Genomic DNA, 22,915 nt, shown 5'->3' with positions numbered 1-22,915 from the left:
AGATTTTAAACTACCCCAGAGCCAGAAATCAATTGAAGTTAAACCAGGGGATCAAGCTACTTACGAAAATAAAACTTCGTGTGAGATGTTTATAGAATGCTCTGTACTTATGGAAGTGCTTCTAGTTGCATCTATATAATGCCCATTAAAAGACTTCCTCTGTTCTCTATTGGTATAATTCGATAATATTGATGAAGTTTGGATTAGTTGTATTAACGTTCCGTTTTAAAGCAATAGCAAGGCTAATTTTGGAGATACCTAGTAATTTTGAACCGATATCGAATGACGAGGAAGACACCTGAGCTTGCAGCCCTCCAAACTTCCACACGACACCAGCGGGTGGTGGTTTGGCCTAAAGGGATTTAACGTGCACCAGACTCACTTACACGACGGTTCTCCAGTGGAATCGAGTTTCGAACCCTCCGGTTCCTACGCCGAGATCTTACCATCAGACCACCAAGGCCGAAGATCTCTGGAAGATAATTCTTGATGCTGTTGTTGTTTGTGAGTTTTAGTGGCGCAAGAACCAACCTTGGCTAAACTGCGCCAAACTTATGGTTAGAATATTGACGATTGGGGAATAGAAACAACGTTAAAATAATTCTAACGTTAAAATTTAATAAGATAATTCTTGAAAGGACTATGAAAGATGATTTTTTTTCACGACACATAAGTCAATCGATTATAATCTTTACGCATTATACCGGTGTCGATCATCAGATTTTTATCAGTTCAGCATGCGCAGTTCTTAGAATTTACGTTAGCAATTCAGGAGAAATGTATCTTGTCCGTTGATATATTCAAACTTACTATGTGCTATCTTCTTCATATCTGATGAGAAATAAATCCGCAAAAGCGATTTTTTTTTGCTTGTTTTTCGGATTAAAATACCTAGATGCAATGGAATTGATAGAGAAGTATGAGGCTAACTGACTGTAAAATCTTGAGGATCACGATTTGTAGTAAATTCAAGACTCGAGCAGTTTTATTTGTGCAATTCTCTTGCTTTCTATTTTTACCATATTGTGTTATTTTGTAATGATTTTAACAGGAATTGTCAGAGGAATACTTACATAAATTACGGCAGCATATTGTATTGTTAGAAGATGACGAAAAAAAATAAATTATAAATATTATAAATTACGATAAGAGCAAATATCGAAATAACTCTCTTCCATCCATCTTTCTATGCAGCAATTAGGCAAATCCTCCATTCTGAAAATTTATACTAAGGAACACTAAGATTAAAGTTGCATTTACGCCTAATTGTAAATCATTCTTGAATTAATAAGATAAAGTCACCATCGGTAACCAGAATTCTCAAATGGAATTAATTAAATTTATCTTATAAAGACAACTAATCTTAAGGTAATTATTGAATTAATTTAATTTCTGGTTGTTTGAATATATTAATCGCTCCAAAGAAATAAATTGGATAACACGATAAAATTATGTAAAACATTTTGCTATCTGACGAGTAGTCAAACGAAAGTGTACTGACTTTTGACGAATAACCAAAAGAAAACCGAACTGATTTTTTACAGATACTGAATTTAATGATATAGGCTCTTAAATTTAATTGTTAAAAGGCGTTAATTAGAATAAATGTTTAAAAACTGCTATTTAAATAAAATTATTTATCATTTAGATAAACATGAATTTGATTTAATTTATAATAACAACACATCAATTACTAATTTTAAAGTATATATGTTTAAGAAAATTGTAATGTACAATTGAATAACAAATTAATTATTGCAGATATTTGAAGATTGGAACTAAGCAAAGTTGACTTCATATGAGATTCAAAACTAAAAACTTTTAGAAGACAAAAAGGTTCATATCGACTATCTAAAGCATTCATTTGCAAGCAGATATATATATATATATAGCATGCCAAATATAATTCTGAAATATAAAGTACCATATTCCCATAGTGACACACAGAATAAAAAATATAAAAAACTGTTCCATAAAGGGCAGATTAAGATTTTGGGTTGAGGATTTTGATATACTTTCAGATCCTTCGAAATTAGTTTTGCGTTTTAAAATAAAATGCCGAATACGTTTTTGTACTTTAATGGTATATTTTAACGATAATTGCACTTTATAACAGGAAAAATGTTTATTTTTTAAAATTAGTTTCATTTACCTTTTTAAATAATTAAGATACATTGAAATCAATAATTTTATATGCATAAATATTTGTCATCTCTATAAATAATAATTTATGTAATAAAACATACAATGTCTCTATATTATCCGTTCTCCAATAACTAATTTCTTAATCATTAACACGTTTACTGCCACTCTGAGTTTCTTACAACGTAATTTATGGGTCACCGTTGATCCCTATGTTAGTTAAGGTGATAAAAACAGATTTTTTTTTTTCATATTTCGGTGAACAGCTAAAAAACAGACAAGGATAAAGCACAAACTGAATTCATTCTAAAAGTTATGCACTTAATTTTTCGACATAATCGCTGTAAAGTTTCATGCATTTGTCATAGCTGTAGGCCAGATTCCCGATGCTGCAGTGATGTGAGATAGATTTTAACTTTACTTCCAAATCCTCATTCATCTTTGAGTTTTGGTCTTCTCGTCAGTTCATCAGTTCAAGATAGGCATTTAAATCACTCGGCTCTTAACTGATTTTTTAATAAAGATAGAGTAAGAACACAAAACTATAGAATAAAAAACTTTGTCCAATATTCAAGTTAGTCATGTGGTTCGAAAGACATGGGGGATGCTGGAATCCTAAGCAATGTGCTAGTCCATTAACATGCCAAAGCTGCAAATTTGGAAGATAAGCATTTAAACATCCGATCTCCGTGTTATTTCCTTAAAAGAAAATGTAACAATATCAAGATTAATAAAAAATAAAAGCTTTTTCTCATTGTTCAAGTAATAGTAGATCAAGTGGTTCGAAAGACACGAAGGATGTTGGAATCCCAAGAAACAAGCTAGCCAACCAGTAAGTAGGAAGATGAGTGATTTAATAATTCGTGCTATTCCTTACTTTAAAAAAATTCAAGGATTATAAGCTTAACGAAAAAATAAAATGTTTTCCTCAATGTTCAAGTAGTAGTAAATCAAGTGAACCGAAAGACACGGAGGATGTTAGAATCCCAAGCAATGAGCTAACCATATGGCATACCAAGACTGTGAATCTGGAAGATCAGAGTTTAAATATACGTGTTCCATATTCTTTACTTAAAAGAAACTAAAAGAATTCCAAGATTGATAAAAAAAATGGAAAAAAAATTAATAAAAAATTGCACAATATTCAAGTAATTTTAGATCAAAAGGTTCAAAAGACATGGGGAAGGCTGAAATCCCAGGCAATGAGCTAGCAAACCAGCAAACCAAGGCTGCGAATTAGGAAGATGACTGCTTAAACATTCGAACTCCGCATTCTTTCCTGTAGAAAAAACTGAAAGAATTCCAAGATTAATGAAAAATAAAAATAAAAATTACTTAATGTTCATAACAGTCGATCAAGTGGTTCGAAAGACACGAAGAATTCTGGAATCCCAGTCAGTGAGCTAGCCAACAAACATGTCAAAACTGCAAATTTGAAAAATGTGTGTTTAGACATTTCGCTCTTCGTATTCTTTCCTTTAAAAAATTCCAAGATAAATGAGAATCTTCAAAGAAAAGCTAAGAAAAATCTCTCATCAATTTCTGGAAAGTTCATCGATGAAGGGATCGCAAACCTGGTTCATCGATATGATAAATGTCTAAATGTTCAAGGCAATTTGAGAATCGAATGGTGACATGTATTTTGGTAAAACATCCGATTTGTTATCTTTTTTGTTTTGTTATGTTTATGATTCATCATATCTTTTTAAAAATCATACTCCTACTTCCAGTTGGAGTAGTGCTGAAATTGAGGTAAGTTATATTTTATTTTATTTAATTTTGAAAGTTTACGTATTCTGCATTTTTTTAAAAAATTATTCCTGTTTTTTTGTTTTTTTTAAGTATATCTATCAAAATTTTTTGATAATTGTATAATTAGAGTCAATAGTTGGAAATATAAAATTTATACTAATTCTTGATATTAAATTCTTTTCCTTGAAAATATTAATGTAGTAAGCTATTATAAGAAATTTGGAGGTATTTTATTTTTTATTAAAGAGAATATAATTCAAAAAATTAGATACTGTTTTCATTATATTAAATCTATAAAACTGATACTGCAATTGATGTTACAATCATTGTAAAGATAAAAATGTAGAAATAGAATAATAATGAAAGTCTTTATTTTTTTATACCGAGTAATAAATAAATTATTACTAGTATTTTGATATTAGATTCGAAAGTTGCAGTTTTTAAAAGTAATATTGAAAATATAGCATTCAGAATGTGAACGTATTTCAACTATTTATGAAAATTATCCGATACTGTATCTCATCATTAGCTGAAGGAGCTCTCTATTAGATTAATTTTAATGAACAAATAATGTCATAAATTAAATAATATAATAAATCGCAATGATTATTTAAAAAAATTGAATTCTAGTTTTGTTTTGGGAAATGATTCTTTTCCAAAAAAAAGGTTTTGATGATTTTATGAAAACAAAATCTTATCCAAGATTATTCCGATTTTATTCATTATGCGAGCTTGCAACCAAAAACATTTAATCCAGCTTCTAGAAAGGGCAAAAAATTTAGGATTAATGGTTATTGTTTACACGCCATTTTCAATCACAATACGGGTGTTATTGCTTTTAATTTTGCATTTTTTACTTTTATTGTTAATGAATTTATTCCTAGTTTTCATTCTCAAATTAAAATTATTCCAATCAAATGTGGGATATAATAAATGCATCTTGGAATATAATAACCTTGGTTTCTTAAAATAAAGTAATGCATACTTTTATACTGAAGAAATCTAATAATCGAAACCATACTTGCAAAAAGGAAACTTCATTAATACCCTTTTCTGATATTTGTTTCTAATTGAGACGGGCATTCTTGATCATCTTTGAATCTTATTAGAGAAGAAACGATAATATATCGATTAACTTGAAAGAGTGAGTGAGTGAGTTTCTAATAATATACATAGAGATAAAATGTTATAGCCTCCATATTCAGACTGATTAGATATCGATTTTTTCCTGAAATGCGAGGCAATAAATTGGGAATAGAGTGTTATTTATACTTCAAAGTGCAGATCTGAGAATGGAAAGAATGCTTTTACTTGTTTAGTAATGTGTAAAGGAAATCCATTTCAAGTTATCAATATTTTTTTGATTAAAAAGTAATAAAAATCATTTAATCTGTAATATTCGAATATGCGGATATTTTTAATTGAATTAAATGGTTTATATTAATTTTATTTTTTTCATGAAATCAGAGAAATGAATATCCATTTGCATTTTTGATGTAACAAAGATTTTTGAGTTTCATTTACAGTAGTTCCTCTTTAAGTGGTTAAAACAATAGTGTATCGAAATTTTTAAGCAAGTTCAGCAAAAGAACGAACAGCGATAGAACGATAGCATTAGAACTTTCAAAACAATTTAATACAAATTCTTCATTTAAAATGTTTTCCAAATACCTTCGTTTAATTCCTTTTCGGTAAAAGAATGTCTGGATTTAATTTTCATCTTGTCCTGTCTACTGTTATTAAAAACAAGACAATGTGTCTTTGGTTTATTTGTTGGCGCATTACATAACAGATAATTTGGCATAAAGTCACTAAATTTGGAAGAAATATTCTTAATGAAATGAGATTATAGATCTCGAAAAAAAATTTGGAACCTTTAGGAAGAATTTATTAGATAGGAACGGACATTTTAGTGATATTTATTTTTTTAAATATCGTATTTCATATTCTGGAGTAGATTTACGTTTGAGCTATACGAGCTATAGCTTAATGTCCCCTCTTTTTTGGATGTGCCTAAAATTGTGCATATGCACAAACGTTCTATTTAATTCGACTTATGAAAGAACTTATTTTTCAAATAGCTTAGGCCTCATCAAGTCTATATACAGCAATGCTTACATTTCTTTTCGATTGCCTTAAAAGTGCGGAATTACATATCAACAAAGTTTCTTTATGATAGTCTTCTACATATCAAAGATATCAATAAAATACATTTTGCAAGACATAAAAGATGACATTGACAGTTTATTAGCAAATTTTATTTGAATTTCCTTTAAAGATAAATCGTTTCGAAAGCAGTGTAATCTTGCCTCGAAAATATTTTATCTGTAATTTTAATGGGTGTGGTTATTTTAAACTATTTTCCCACTTTCAAATATATGATTGTATAAGGAACATTTCATGATTTTAAATTTTCAGGTAGTTATTAAGACAAAAAAAATATTTTATTTGTGTGTGTAGATCAGATTTGTAATCGTGCTAAAATTTTGATCAAACAGTTTATTAGAAAAAATATTCGAAAACTATGCCTTTTTTTTTTAATTAAAAGATACTATGAAAATCAAATTAGCATAGAAGTTGCAGTCATCAGTGCAAGTGTATGGCTATGATGAACTCTTGGCAGGATTTCAACTTTATAATTTGATAAATACATAAAACAGTCCATTTTTCAGTGAATTTCCAGATTTACTGGAAATCTTTTTGAATCTTGTCTGAAGGTGAGCAACGGAATTGCACACCTGCAAGGTACTGGTAAAAAAAAAAGAAAGTGCATACAAAAAAGATGGAACATAAGTTTTAAATGTCACTGAAAATCAATTCCAAGTACGGCATAAATTGCCAGAAAATAAAGGTATGACGTAGTCATTTAGTTTGATGTCTTATTTTGCTCGTGGGGGGGGAGAGGGAGGAAGAGAGAATTTGTCTGCTTTGCTGCATTTGAGACAATTTGTTTTCGCTCTAATTACACATGCCTTTGCAAAACTTTTATAATTCTAGATATTTTATTTATTTTTGGACTTATAAGCTCCAGTATTTTTAAAGAAATTTGTGTGTGTGTGTGTGGAATTAATTTTAGAAAGGTTTTTTTAATATATATATGTATTAAAATCATTGTGTGTTTTTAAATGTTTCAGATTACTCATGATAATGCGATTTCATTTCTGAACCACACTTTTTTTTTGGAGTAATTTTTATGATTTTGTCTCTTTCTCTTATTGACTCGCTTGCTGTGGATAATTTTTTTCTTTACTTGTTTATTGTTTTACTGCACTTTATAAAAAATTTCTCTGTAGTTTGCTTTTCTGTAAATAAATAAATCCGTCTGTTTTGTAGAATGTTTTTACATCACACATGTTATAGCATGTATAATATATAAATTTACTTAGTTATACCCCATTTTAAAGCAACTTTAGGGTTAGTTTGGAAAGGATCCCATTATTTTAAACCCCGTGCAATGACGATACCCTCTTCAAACTACCACATCACACCAGCCGAAGGTCATTTGACTTTGACCTTCATCAGACCCGCTTGTACGGCCATTCTTCTTTGGAATCGGGTCTCGAGCCTGGAACCCTCCGAAGCCGGAAAGCATACCACCAGGCCACAACTTCCTTGTAGATTTTTGAGGAATATTCGTATTATACATGTCGTTGTTGTTTCTTATGGCGCTTGCCATGGACAAGCCCGCTGTTCGAAGACAGCCGATTTAAGCCTGAGGGGGAGCGCCTCTTGTTTCTATAGTAGCGCCATCTAGGGCCAAGAGAACGACTTAGCTACACACGTCACAACCCCTTTTTACGGGGTGGACTTCATTCACGCATTTCATTCACTCAACTACAGATCATAATTTAGACCTGAATCAGAGAACGATCACCCCTGATCCAGTACCCCCAGTGGTATTACTCTCGACATGGAGGACTTTGTGACCACGACAGATTTAACGCGCGTCAGCCACCAAGCACGCGGAGAATCTTCGGCCGGTGGGGTTCGAACTCACAACCTAAGGGACGCGAATCCGACGCTCTACCAACCAGGCTATCCCGGCCTTAAAAGGCCCGCCGGCCGAAGATTCCCCGCGTGCTTGGTGGCTGACGCGCGTTAAATCTGTCGTGGTCACAAAGTCTTCCATGTCGAGAGTAATACCACTGGGGGTACTGGATTAGGGGTGATCGTTCTCTGATTCAGGTCTAAATTACGATCTGTGAGTAAATGATATGTGTGAATGAAGTCCGCCCCGTAAAAAGGGTTGTGACGTGTGTGTAGCTAAGACGTTCTCTTGGCCATAGATGGCGCTACTATAGAAACAAGAGGCGCTCCCCCCTCAGGCTTAAATCGGCTGTCTTCGAACAGCGGGCTTGTCCATGGCAAGTGCCATAAGAAACAACAACAACAACATACATGTCGTAAAAAGTATAATTAATAAATTTATCTGGTTTCTAGACTGTTTAAAGGATTTTTGGATAGTATGTAGCAATGTTATGAACGATGCAACATATGTAACAATTAAAGTAATTTATTATTCATTAAGCATTATTACATTAAAAATTAAATTTTTATATAGAATGCGAGGTTTAAACAGCTTCCATTGATAGGCAATAATGGTTTCTTTCTGGTCCACCAAAACTGACTATGAATCTGATTTCTATCTCTTCAAGATGCTGCATAAATAAAATCATTCGTTGTTGATAAAACCACAGTATTTTTTTTTTAATATTGTGTCATCGTATTAGCAGGCGAAAGTCGATTTAATTTGTTCGTTTTGTTTATTCATTTATTATTTATTTTAAATTATTTGAATTCTCATAATTGTTTTTAATTACAAAATATTAAATTCTTAAAGTTTTTAGTTTATAAAAGTATTTGCTTGCTTTTTTTGAAAAACAAAAATAGTATATTCTGAAGCATATTAATTTCGAAAAAAAATGAAATATTTTTTTGACTGCTCTCTAATTGCTATTCATTTTTTAATGTTTTCATAAGATCAATTTTAAAAAAAATGTATAACTTAAAGCCTTATATAGTAACTTTGCAAGTTTTTTTTTCGGAATAATTATATAATGTGGGAATTTATCAAAGCATAAGTGTCAAAATCATGAGAAAATTTATCCTGTTTTTTACAAAGTAACTTGTCATTTTCAACAATTAATAAAAATAATCCTTTACAATAAAAAAAATTGCACTATTTATTGAAGGATTTGGAAAAAAAAATCATTAAATTTTCAACCTTCCATGAAACTAAGAAAAACATATAAGAGGGTATCGTTAAAGCATTTTTTTAAACTTACAAAAAAAAATCAAGATTTTTTTTTTTTTTTGTCTTAGGTTTACATATTACTTTCTAAATGGGAGCTACTTTTCTTAAGCCACTAGTTTTTTTTTCTGTTAATCATATTACATAATAATACTTGTTTATTTCTGGTAAACATTTTAATATTGCTTTACAGCCTATTCCAAAACATATAGTTGAAGCTTTTTTTTATATCTTAAGAAGCAATCTTATTAAAGAATGTGCATTTTGGAAACTGTGATACGGTCTATAAAAAAGGAAGCTACCTTATCACTTATCTGTTCTGAAATTGATTCAGTTTATTTTTCCCGTTTTTCAGTTTACTATGTTATTTAGTTTATCTCGTCTTAGTTTATTCTTCTTGACTTGTTTATTCTTTATAACTTGTATCTGCTCCACATACTGTTCAAACAATGGGAGATACATTTATTAGAGTTTAACAGGAATAATAAAAACAGCATAAATATCATTTTTTTTTTCGAAGCCGGGTGTGAGAATAGGACTTGTTTTCGGTAAGAATCCATTCATAAGAATCTTTAGCTCTACAGCCAGTTGTAGTAAATGTTCTTAAATTGATATATCCCTTATTGTTTCTTGTTTACAATGGAATTGTCCACGAAGTTAATTTCACCAAAAATGTCATACAGACATTCAAAATGTCTTTAATTCATGCAACTTTAATGCATTTATTAATCATTATTCTGAATAATTCGTTAAAATATTGCAGTTCTTCACATTTTAAGAATTTTCCAATTTCCGTGGAAGATCAGAAAAAAGAATTTAAGCGCAGAAGGTCTGTTATCCATTTCTTGAAATATCATTCTAAAAACATCGCTACGAAAAATATATTAAATTTGTTTATGAAGTAGAAGTTCGTAGAAACATTGGTTTATTATAGTTATTCATGAAACCATCAAGAAGAAATTGAAATATGTTATATGCACTTAATTGATATATGCACTCTTTATTTCGATTTGATGTAGAATTCCAGTTTCTAAAAAATTCAATTCATAGATCAATTCTATAAGTGTATTCATTGAGATGTGTATGCACTTAGGAAATAAGATTGCTATTTAAATGTTATTGACCTGAAACTTACGAGCTGAAAATTTCTTTTTGAGTCTAAAGTGAAAGATTTTTTTTTACAATCCCAATTTTGCTGGTGCGGGGAAAAATATAAAAGTCAAATGGAATGTTAATAAAATGTCAATAATGGAAAATTTTATCTTTCAATCCAGAATTAACATTTGTTACATTTTTATACAATCATACATGGGTAAGAAAGTAGATTTTGCTTTTAAAATGTTGGATACGATGTTTCCCATGCAATGATTGGTTTTTAAACACTATTTAAATGCACGATTGAAACATTTAATATTTAACTAAATATTACTCTATAAAATTTAATTTCGTATGTAATTTATTAATTTTTTGCATAACTTAATTACTAATTTATATAATATATATATATATATAAAATTAGTATATATATATATATAATTAGTATAAAACTAATTAATATTTTTTTTTCTTTATTTTAGACTGAACTGCAGTTTAAATCCCGTTTGATGGAGTGTACATCGAAGTCATAGAAGCGAAGGATTAGTTGATGTTGGTGCCTGGTAAGTACATTTTATTGAATTTAAATAATTTTAATTGTGATATGCTTCTTTTTTGTTTCATAAGTGTTATTGCTGACTGGTATAAACAAAAATAGCTGAAAGCAATTATCGCCCAATTCATTCACAGCATTTTCTATTTAAGATAGCTTAAATTGGTAATTAAGAAAGCTTTACGAAGCATTGAGAAGCTTCTATTTATGTCGGAAAGTGATTGATAACTGTCAGAAGTGATTAACACTATTTTTTTTAATTATAAGCAATCAAAACAAAAATTTTAAAGATTTTTATTCTTTACCTTCATGCAAAAATATTACTTCTTCCTTTTCAATGACAAAACAATTGATGAATAAATAGTCAATTGCCGGGCATAACATCAGTGTATCCTGAAACGAACTTGTATGTACGTTTACAGAATTGTTGGTGATTATTTATTCGTTACTCATTGTATTTTTAAATATATTTTTCATGTCATTGCTTCGCGTACACTTGACATGAAATTTATCCTTTAATCCCGGAAGTCGGTGTAATTAGATTGTTTTTCTTGATAATAGTGCACTTCGTCATTCCGACAACTAGCGGTAGATGAAAAATGAAAATAGAAATTATAAAATTATATCATTAATTTAATTAGTTTATATTAGTTAACTAAAATATTTTTTTTTATTCTTCTTTCTTTAGTTATCTACATCAAACCTATTTAATGAGTGTTGATTATTAATGTTAATTTATTTAAACAAATATAAAAAATTCTAAGAAAAGGTGAAAAAATAATTAAGGAGAAATAAAAAATTTAAGCTACTTCTTTCCGATTTATAATATAAACAAACAAAATGTTGCTATTATCTGAGACATTAATGAGAAAATGATCACAAGAAAAGTTCTGAATTGAAAAAAAAATCTTACACCAATAAAAAATAAATTTACCAACGAAATAAAGATGTTCAAAAGGTGACAACCTTTAGAAATGATTTATTAAGCTAATGAAGACATAAAACCTTACCCATCCCATGTTAACAAACCGAAGTAAAGATTTATCAATGCTAACAGAGTATTTTATAATATAAGTGAAAAATCATCATACAAACATATGATATTAAATTTAAATGTACCACTGGTAAAAAATGATTCACTTCAGATATAACGATAATTTTTAATATTACACATGTATAAAAATTAAAAGTGAAGGGGATATTAAGATAAAATATTGAAAGTCTTGTATCCTCAAATCATAATAATCGCTTCATTAGAATATCATTATGGTCCAAAATATAAGTCTATCGAAGCGTCATTATCAGCAGACAACAGTAACATAAAGGAAAAGGAGGTTATAACGGGATATAGATACCCCGTGTACATCAGCATGAGGATGAGAAGTTGCCATGTAAGTAAACGGGTTTTCTTCTCTGGTAGGTACAATAATAATATGGGGATGAGTTACTTTTACTCCAATGGCGGAACACATTGCATAAGCGGGAGGTAAAGGCATGAATTGCGCTATGTATATGGGAGAGGGGAATATTTTGTGTACAGTTAACATATTAATCACCATGACTTTCCAGTCATTCTGATCATATTGTACGCTCAAGCAGAGTAGGAGGTAATTATTTTTTGGTTACAACAGGTCTTTAGAGACGTTATTTTATGTTATCTTTATATGCTTATTTTATTATCTTTATATGCTTATGCCACATTTAAAGCTGGTTCTGATAAAGGAATGAAGGATTAAAACTATGTTCTTGAGCCATTATCAAACTTAACCATTGATGACCAGGTGAGGAAAAATCATTTTATGCCGGACTAAATTTAACTTCATTATGCCCCTAGTCAGCAGGTGATGTGAAGTATATATCCACAAACGTAAAGTGGAAAAAAGACTTTGAAAATATACTGTTATATCTAAGTTTCCACTAGTACTTGTTCCTAAGTTTTTTATATGTATGTATGCATGTTTTCTCGGGAATGATGCTTGATGGCACAATTCAAATTTTACGTGAGAGTAGAAAGGTTATGATTACATAGTGAAAGTTTTGATGCATTGCTGTATGCAGATCTCTAATTTTAAGTTGAAATAAACCTCAATTTCAAGAACATTTTTTTTAGAAGCAGAGAAAAAAAATTCTTTTAGCTTGATTTTTTTTATGGAATCATTGTTAAAAAGTCAAGCGATACGATGAAACCAAAATTTGGATTTAAAAAATTGTAATTTACTTTATTTAAATAAAATATTTTTACCTATGAAATATTACAGTAAATTTCTAAAAATTAATGAATAATAATAATAAATAAAAGCCAAAAGAACTTTTTATTATTTTACAATTGGCTTTTATCGCACATTCTATTAATATATTAACTATGCATTTATATGTTGTATTCCCAACATATATATAAGAAATTTTGTTACACACAATGAAATATGTTGTCAAAAGATTTGATGAGTATAATGATAATTTACTTTATTACTAATGAATGTTTACATATTAATTAGCAATACATTACAGATAAAATAAATGAGCAAAACATTTTAAATATTCTTTCATTAGAATATTCTCTTTTTGTACAGTTATAACTTAAAAAGAGAATCAAACTTCTTTAACGTTCAATATCAGAAATGAGACCATATCATTTTTAGAAGACAATATTGAACTCTAATGTAAAGTGTTTCTATGTAAGTGATTGAGTTTTTGATTCCTTGCTTCATTTCTTGATATATTTAACATTGAAGAAGCTATATTTTGAAGGATTTTTTTTTCTTTAAATGAAAACTAAACAATTCAAATTTCAATTCGCGATGATAATCTGTCTCGTCGAAATGCTGAGAATATATTCAAATATTTGCAATATTTAAGGGATATTTTCCATTTGCATTTACAAATCCAGATTTTTCGATATAGAGATACTTAGGAAATCAGTTAAAGGTATAGCTTTGAATTTCTATTTTCACGAATACATTTGGCATTTCAAGACAATCCGCATTTTAATATTAAAATAAAACATAGATAACTACGCTTTAGAAAATCGATAATTAATTACTGAAAGTATCATTTTGATTAATAGTCTAGAGATTTGCTTCGTGATAAAATATGAATGTTGTGAGCGTATTCATAATAAAGCAAAATTTAATATCTATTATACTTGAAGTTTGAGTAGAAGATAAAAAGATGCATTGCCAGACCAAATACCAAAATGATTTATTTCCACCTGCCAAATTGCTTATTTACCCCATTGTTCTAATAGATTATGTTAATCATTTTCATTTACAAAACTCCTATTCGTATGCAGAATATATCAATAGTAGTCTGGAAATCTTAGACCTGAACTGAATGATATAAAAAGGGAAAAATTTAACTGAAAATAGAAGCCCTTTAAGATAATAAAGTTAATACTGTTACAAAATTTTTCTATACAGCAAAATACCGTCGATCAATCGTAATGCATTTAATCTCTAATAGTTCAGCAACTTGTTTGCTTGCTAATCCTCTAGTCTTTTTACTCGTCGGCGACTACGACCACTCTCACACACACAATTTCCGCCGATACACACACACTCCTTCTCCAGCTTCAGAGGTCTGTCTTTTATAGCTCCGGGAGGCGGGACTAGAAACTTCAGACCAATCAGGTCGTACCTGGGTGTATCTCTGTTATTACTGGATGGATCATGAAACTTCTCGAACTTTCTGGTGTTATCCATTTAGTTGCCAAACTCGCCAAATTCATCGCCAACTCGCCAAACGGTCGCCAAGCTCAGCACGCCTTGCCGGATAGCAAAATTACAGATTTGTAACAATACTTATAGGTAATAGAAAGTTGATGTAAGCTAAGGTGCGATATTATAATAAGAACTAATCGGATATTTTGACCCATTCTGCGGCTAATTTTTTAACGTTAAACCGTGTGAAACAACAATAAGCTTCGAAAAAAACCGTACAATAACAGTTTTAATTTGAAAAATACTGTCACAGAGCTTATGACTATCCCTTGACAAATTTTGTTACTGCTAATGATATTCTGTTCTGTTCGCTCATGGTCTAAACCACGCCCACTATAATAAAATCACGCCCGATAAAGACTAAGAAGAATTCTCGCACAAATCATAAAAAAAGAAATAATAATTTTACCCAAATTTTCATATCAATTTTCACTATAACGAGTAACCGCAATGTGATTTTTTATAAGAGGTTTGTTATATATTGATGCTTGTTTTCTCCTTCTCAGTTCTCTTTATTCTAAAGTAGAATCTGCCGTTATATAAGTTGCCAAAGCTGCGCATGCGTCTGCTGCTATACGTTTAAGTCAAATGTATTCTATATGATAGTAGATCCTTGCGATACTGTTCTAAACTTTCTTTCATCTCCTTAGTGTTAATTATTTACTGTACTGTGTTCGTGTGTGTGTTGCTGCATTAATAAATGCTTGTAATTTTTTTTTGCAATATCCGCTGCGTAAATCGCCAACAATGTTTTTGTAAATGTAAATAAACTCCATGCCTATTCTAACATAATTAGTACAAATGATGGACCTGATTTTAAAAAATCATATTTTCGAGTACAAATGATGGACCTGATTTCAAAAAATCATATTTTCGAAACTACTGAACAATAAGTCATGCATGAATTTAAAGAGAAATGTACGAAGTTTTTTCAGTTACAAATATTCTATGTGTAATCCTCTTGTAATAGAGCATGAGTTCAATCTGCCATCCAGTTCATTCCAAACATTTTGTAACATGACTCTGTCAATGATTCTAAATGCTGCACAGACGCGTTCTTTTAGTTCTGGTAGTGTTTCCGGCTTTGGTGGTACATAAACAATGTTTTGTTTCAATAATTTCTTTTTGTGGGATTATGTCAAAGATAACAGACAAAACAAAATGCTAAAAAATGTTTGGAACGAATTGGATTATTGGAACGCATCTTATGTAACAAGATTGTCACACATCGGACATTTATAAATGAAAAAAAAAACTTGCATGGATTTAAAGAGAAATATATCATTACTTATTGTAATATGCGCAGTGGTTTCGAAAATATGATTTTTAAAATCGGGTTCAACATTTGTACTCATCCTGTATTTACCAGGGGAGATTTATAATCGCTTATCAATATTTAACAATTAACGGCAAAGGACTCGACATAAATTTTTTTCAATGAAAGTTTGTCTACGATTAGTTACAATTCCCGACTCCTCACGACCAAGTTAAAATATTCCTCAACCAGACGACTGCGCTAATTTATCTTATCAATTATTCCACCGACTCCTCCTCTTCCGCAAACGTTTACCCTTGTGGAAACCTCGAAATTCGCTTCAAAAAGGGGCGAATCTAATTTCCTGGTCTCTTCTGCAGCAGAACTGAAGCGAGGCCATCAATTCCATCGCGTAAAATTTTCGACGGTTGCTCAAAAAGAGAGTGCTCTCTTCGGGAGAAATTCGTTACCAAAGGCAAAACTATTAATATCAATTAAGAACCGATTTAAAAGCAAGGGGTAGGATATATTTTCTTCCATTAATAGTGCGAATGGGCTCGTTTTGTATCTGACTCCGGCAGCGTGTCAGCAACTGGTAAATGCTCCCCGCGAGATTAAAGAAAGGGGAAGAGGGGGAAGAGGGGAAGGGGATGGTAAAACGAAATATTCCCACCAGTGGGAATTCGCGATTTAATCACCGAACGCGGACGGGCCATCATATTTTTCTTCCGCGTCTAGCAGCCATCAAGACACTCTCCCTCGCGATTCATAATGTAAGGTGCTATGAAATTCCACTTTCCGCTAAGTCTCATTTCCTACCCGGAAGCCTTTTTTTTTCTGATCATCCCTATGTCGGGGCTTGTATTGTTTCTTGTGAAAGGCTTGGTTCTTTATGGACTATTGATTGTTCATATGGCTTTGATGTCGTTGTCTGTGGAAATAATGAAAAACCACTAGTCAGAAAAAAAAAAAGATGTAGGAGATGCCTCAGTCGAAGATTCGGTTGTTTCTTACCTGTGTTTTTTCAGCGTGTTCGACGGGAATATTGTTTGCCGACAGATTCTAAAACTCTTCGTGCTTTGAGCATGCTTTAAGATGGGTTTATTTCGACCAAAGCGGGGTGAGAGGGAAGATGAAAAGAGTTGTTTACATCTATACTTATATAAAGCTCAATGTGTGTGTGTGTTGGCGCTCTACAGAAAAGACCATTTCACCTACAGCTACCACATTTGGTACATGTATACCTTATAGGTCGGGAATGTACACCTGGGGTCCCTTTTTTGAATTTTTAACTAGAATATTAATTATTAATTAAAAACTAACTTCCCTGCCAAAAACTCTTTTCATTTTCCCCAACGCCAAATGAGTAAGGTTTCAACTTTTTTTCCCCAACAGTAATGAGGCTAGGGTTAACATTTTTCAGCCGATTATTTCAAATGATTGTTTATTTTCTTAGTGTTTTATGCATTTAAAATTAAACAGTGTTAATTAATCAATCTTTCAGATTCATTCTGAAGTACTTTTGAATTAAAATAATACAGAATAAAGGAAATAAAAAATTTCTAATCTGCATAGCTTTACCCCAACTGGCGTGCAAAAATTCACGCATTTGCGTTACCGTAACTGGTGTTGAAAATTCACGCATGCGCATTTTGTTCTGATTGTTGACAATATTATCAACGGATGATTCTTGATTTAAATTATTTTTAGGGAAGTTGCATGCTTTTGTAATTAAATTGTACTTATGTTAGTAATATATTTTTTGTATATGCTTATGGTTTTAAGAACATCGTTTTTAAGTAGTTTTTTTAAACCTGTTTTCGACCGATTATTTTAAACGATTCGTTTTATTTTCTTAGTGTTTGATGCATTTAAAATTAAACTTTGTTAATGAATCGATCTGTTTATGATGAATCTGAGAAAATTTTGTAGACCAATTCTTGAGATATTACATAAATTAAGATATTCTTTAGTGCCCATAAAGTTTAAACGCTCAGTGACTCTGTTATCAGTAATCATATTACAAAAAAATACTTTGTTTCAGTGAGAAATATTATTATATCAATTGCAGATTAATCCTTTCCACTTTAATTTAAAGTATAAATTCTACGGGAGCTAACAGAATATGAGTGACTTATATGGCTATCAAAATTTGAAGTTTTAAAATATTTTCATGAAGAATCTATTAAAGTAGGAATTGCGTAAAATATTTAATTATTAAAATTTAAACGAACATTAAGATTGGCGAACCGGCTGGTCGCCAAAGGCGGCTAGTTTAACAATAAATTAAATTCGGATTACACGAGGAATGAATTAAAATAAAATAAAATAATTCTGTCAGAAGCGGCACGATACTAACATGCACATGAAATTTAACTACAACAAAATAGTATTTTATGGTTCGTAAATAAAGAATGATGCAGCATTTCGGAAATGCGCTCCTTATTTCGCATCTCACCCCTTAGTGAGATAGAATCTCTGAAAAGTGGTATTCTCAGAATACTGAAGCGAACAGTGCATAGAAATTTAAATCTTCTTTTTGGCATGGTCGTTGTGTAATATTTGATCTAATGAAAATAAAATATTATTCGGTTTATAATTTTTTTCAAAAAATTATAAAATTGAAAAAATAAAAATAAATATAAAATTATATGTAAATATAAAAATACAAAATTTATATAAAATTTATATATAAATATAAAAATATAAAATTATAATAAATATAAAATTATAATATAAAATATAAAAATAAAATATAAATAAAAATATAAAATTATATATAAAAAGGGTGTTCAATGCGAGTATGCATTATCGTCTGACTTTAAAAAATTGGGATATGAGCAACTTTAAAAAATAAATTCCACATTTAACTAGTTAATTAGAAATTAACTTTCTATTATAACTATTAAACAAATGATAATAAATAATAACATACGGTAGATGAGATGTAAGCAAGTGACTTGAGTATTATACATAAGATTTGAAAATGCAATTTCATTTCTTCGTAAAAGAGATTTTAGCAAACTACTTTCTTGTATTTAGAATAACAATCAGCCTTTTCTGCTGATTTATTTAAAAATAAGATGCAAAACAAGCAGTAAAAATTTATTATCATTAGTGCAGCTCCATAAAAATTTGAAACCAAACTTTTAAATTATCGAAAAACAAATAGAAAACTTATGATTTGAAAATGTAAATTGTTTTATTAATAACATAGATTTTAATTATATGCTCCATTGCTCTTTATCAAAAAGTAGTTTCCTCCTTAATAGATATTTAACAATTGAATGCGCATAAGGCATTGCATGAAAAAAAAAATTGAATGCAATCGTTTTAAAATAAGATTAGACTACAGTCTTCCCTAATTGCAGTTACACAAATTTCCTCATTATAGTGGGATTGCAATATCATTTCAATACACAAAGTCAATAGAGAAATTTGAATTGCAAATAATATTACTATCAGACTTATGATGTTAATTCTCATTTGGAAGAATGTAAGCCTGCGAGAGTTAATAGGTAATGAAGACTTAAACTATTTATTTAATATACCATTTAGTAAATTGAGTTCATAAATATCAAGGGAAATTCTGGGATGCTCTCTGAACTGATTAATAATTGTATATTTCTTTTGGGAAAGAAAAATTATTCCAAAAAGTAAGTTTGAATTCCACTCTTCATTAAGTGATAAATGAAATTGTTTTCATCTTCTTTCAATATTGTTTTTAAGTTTCATTTTTATAGAAATAAAGGATATTTCTTATATATCACATACGAGAAAGTGGTGAACTATTTTCTTTACAGCTTAATTTTTCAAAGTTGTTCTTATTCCTATCTCAATAGGCAATATTTCATGAAATTTCGCACTTATATATAATAAGCAATTTAAATCCCCATTCTATAGTGTAAATGTATTGAAAATGAGTTGTCAATTAAGAATGTGTTGTCAGAATATTATTTAATGAATATTATTTTTATTCAATGGGTATTCATTAAATAATTTCAAACATTTGAACAGCTTAATTCAATTATAGTAATATAATTGATAATTATGGCATTGTTTTATTTCTTCCTTAAAATTTAATATTTTCCAAAACATGTATTCAGCCGAAGCAAAGTATCTAAAGGAAACATGCTTCATTAAGCATTTTTCCCTCAAATGTAGTATAGTTTTCGTGTCCCAAATTTTATTTCCTTTTAAAATCTGTCAGGTGAAGTATAATTATGGTTTCTTTATAATTAATCACACACACTATTTACCGTAACAAATATGCATTAATAGAATTGATCGAATATGCATTAATATACATTGATAGAATATGCATTAATATACATTGATAGAATGTGCATTAATATACATTGATAGAATGTGCATTAATATACACTGATAGAATATACATTGGTAGAATTTAACCGATTTCATAATAGACATTAATAGAGTAAGAACAATTCGGCAAGTTCCTAACTTTTGGATCAGACTTTCCTTCAGTGTTTGTCTTTCCAGTAGCTCTTGGAACAATGTGCTAAATATGAGTTTCAATTAAGCAAATGATTCATATTTTAGTTCGCCAGCTTCCCATCCTGTGATTGCTTTTGATGATTCAGTGTAATCCATGCTATACTGCAGATTACATAGCATTCTTATTACTCGCACTGATTCGGGACTTTCCGAAATACTTTTACTGACAATTATGCGATTGGCGAATCAGGTATGTAATATTTTACATTTGCATGGCTTGCACTGGTAGCAAAAATACAGCCGAGAGAAGCACATAAATTCTGCACTTGTAGTAACTCGCAGTAAAAACAAACAACAAATCACTTATTCGAAAAAAGTAACAACACTTAGAATGCACAGATAAAGCTTGTCCCGCGAACATAACTAAAGAGAGAGTATCAACTCAATAACGTAGGTCAGTCAAGTTTGTAAAAGTATTCCAATAAAGCATGGAATTTTCTTGACAAATCTCCAAATCTCGGTTCCTATCAAAAATAAAACTAAAATTCTTAGATTTTCCAGAACCATCATTTTTGTAAACAGAATTTCCTAATTAGCTACTAAATCATAAAAATGAAAATCATGTCATCCATTAAGAATAAATATCAAATTCTAAGATTAATCATGGAGGAAAACTGTTATATTTAAAGCAATATTATGTTTAGTAGTATACAAATACTTCTATAACTTTATTAGATTTCAGGTTATTGTATCGCAATATACTTTTTATAAATTATACAATATCCTTACAACAATAGGATATAGTGTACGACTCCAATATCAATATAAAAAATTATAACCAATGAACTAATATATAAAAACAATTCACCATTTAGATAAATTTATAATGAAGGGATAACTTATATCGAAGAAGTAAATTTTAATGAAAATAAATAGGAATATTTTTTTAAACGAAAGGAAATGTAACTTGAAACAAAAACTCGCAAGTAAATCTTATTTTCATTAAGAAAGATACTTTATGAAAGAGAAAGTCAGATAAAATGCTTATAATGAAAAACTTTATTGGACATTCTTTTCATTAGAAAATCAATAGTCTCACATTACTTAAGCATAAAATTAGTCGTCCAATGCTTTATAAAAGAAGTAAGAAATTACTGAATTTTCTGATACTTTTAACGATAAAAGCAGACAAATAAAGTAATCCTAAATGTAGGAATATCCACCTTTTTTTCACAGAACCGGTGCATTTGTATCATGTTCTAACCATGTGCCCTTAATTCCTGATTTCGATTTCTAAAAGATGTAACTGAAGCTACTTTTCTTTTTTGATGTCGAAAAGTTATTCCAATTTTTCAGTTGGAACTTGCTGATAAGAGCCTTTTTTAGCAAAAACTGCTTTCTTTTCTTAACTGTTTTATTTTTGTTAAAATTTTCTTATAGCATGTCACTGTGGTTGTAAACAAATTATTGAATCTTATTTGGTTAATTGATTTACCAGAACACTTTCTCGCAGATAGTGTGCTTTGAATTCGATTGCATTTGAAAACCATATTAAAATAATACTATACCTATATAAATAAACATTGTTGTTGCCTGTATTTGACTACATTACACAATAATTGCATTATCTGTACATAGAGCATTTACAATAGATATTTCAATATAAAATACAATATCAAATAATCAATCAATTTATTTTTAAAATCATTTTATACAGTAAACTTCCGAAATGCATATACATAGCATTTTATTTCTATTTGGATGTTTCTTTGTGTTTTTCTAGAAGTATAAGTATTATTCTATCTTGATAGGTTATAATCAAAGCACGATAAGAGAATTAAAAATACGAGTAATGTTTATATGGTAAAATTAACTGCAATGCTAGATAGTATAAATCCGTAATCAGGAATGAGAGTTATTATACAAAAATTTTGTTTAATTTTATTTATCCTATTTTAAATCTCATTTTAATTAATTAAATGACATTTCTTATGTACAATATCTTAATATATAAAATTCTGTTAACATAATAGCAATGGTTTAAAATGTATTTCAGTGGTTTAAGTAACAATTATACCCATAATTCAAAACATTGGATGATTGGATAATTATTATATAAATACAAGTTTCAATAAAAAAATTCTATATTTTTCTACATTTTTTTATTATTATTTGAATTACTTTGTATCGTTTTTAGAAAGTTTCTTGTTACGAGTTTACTGACTTCCGAGTGTCATATTGAATTCTATTTCTCTTCCATTCGTCTTATGAACAGACGTTTCGTGCATTTTTGTAACATATATATATTCAAAAGATCAAGAAATCTAATGCTTATGGTGGCAATTTCCCCAAATGTTAAGTTTTTCGTAGTATAAAAAAGAAATAAAAATGCGTGCTTTGAATGGTTTCATTATTTTTTATTATTATTCATTGTAACAATGTAATGTAGGTCACATTATTCTACCAATAGTTAAATAGCATTGAAATCAAAACTGGATTAAAATTCCCAATCTTCTTAAAGTTACATTGATAAGAGCTAGTTAGGGTTAATAATTTAAAGACACTGCCATTATTGATTGATTCAATGGGTGGATCATTGTGAAAATCGGTTGTTTTGAAAAGTCAGCTTATTAAAGTTACTTTTTAAACCTATTTTATTATAAAAGCTGTAAAAAGCATCACAAAAGAATCCA

At 29.6% G+C, this 22,915-nt stretch overlaps 1 protein-coding gene across 5 annotated transcripts in view; it reads left to right on the top strand.

The window, feature by feature from the left end:
* The window catches only part of LOC129958118 (protein artichoke-like), a 433,828-nt gene that overhangs the window by 239,317 nt on the left and 171,596 nt on the right, over window positions 1-22,915 (top strand). For 4 of the 5 annotated variants that reach the window (XM_056070331.1, XM_056070317.1, XM_056070339.1 and 1 more), the window contains one exon: window positions 10,723-10,803. The gene's annotated coding sequence lies outside the window, so the exon portion shown is untranslated. Of the gene's footprint in view, window positions 1-3,767; window positions 3,895-10,722; window positions 10,804-22,915 lie in introns of those variants that run through there. The other variant, XM_056070349.1, reaches the window with a different exon arrangement.

Source organism: Argiope bruennichi, chromosome 2 (genome assembly GCF_947563725.1).
Source record: "Argiope bruennichi chromosome 2, qqArgBrue1.1, whole genome shotgun sequence".
Lineage (NCBI taxonomy): Eukaryota > Metazoa > Arthropoda > Arachnida > Araneae > Araneidae > Argiope > Argiope bruennichi.
The sequence above is the reverse complement of the archived record's forward strand: the minus strand, read 5'-3'. Positions and strand labels throughout refer to the sequence as shown.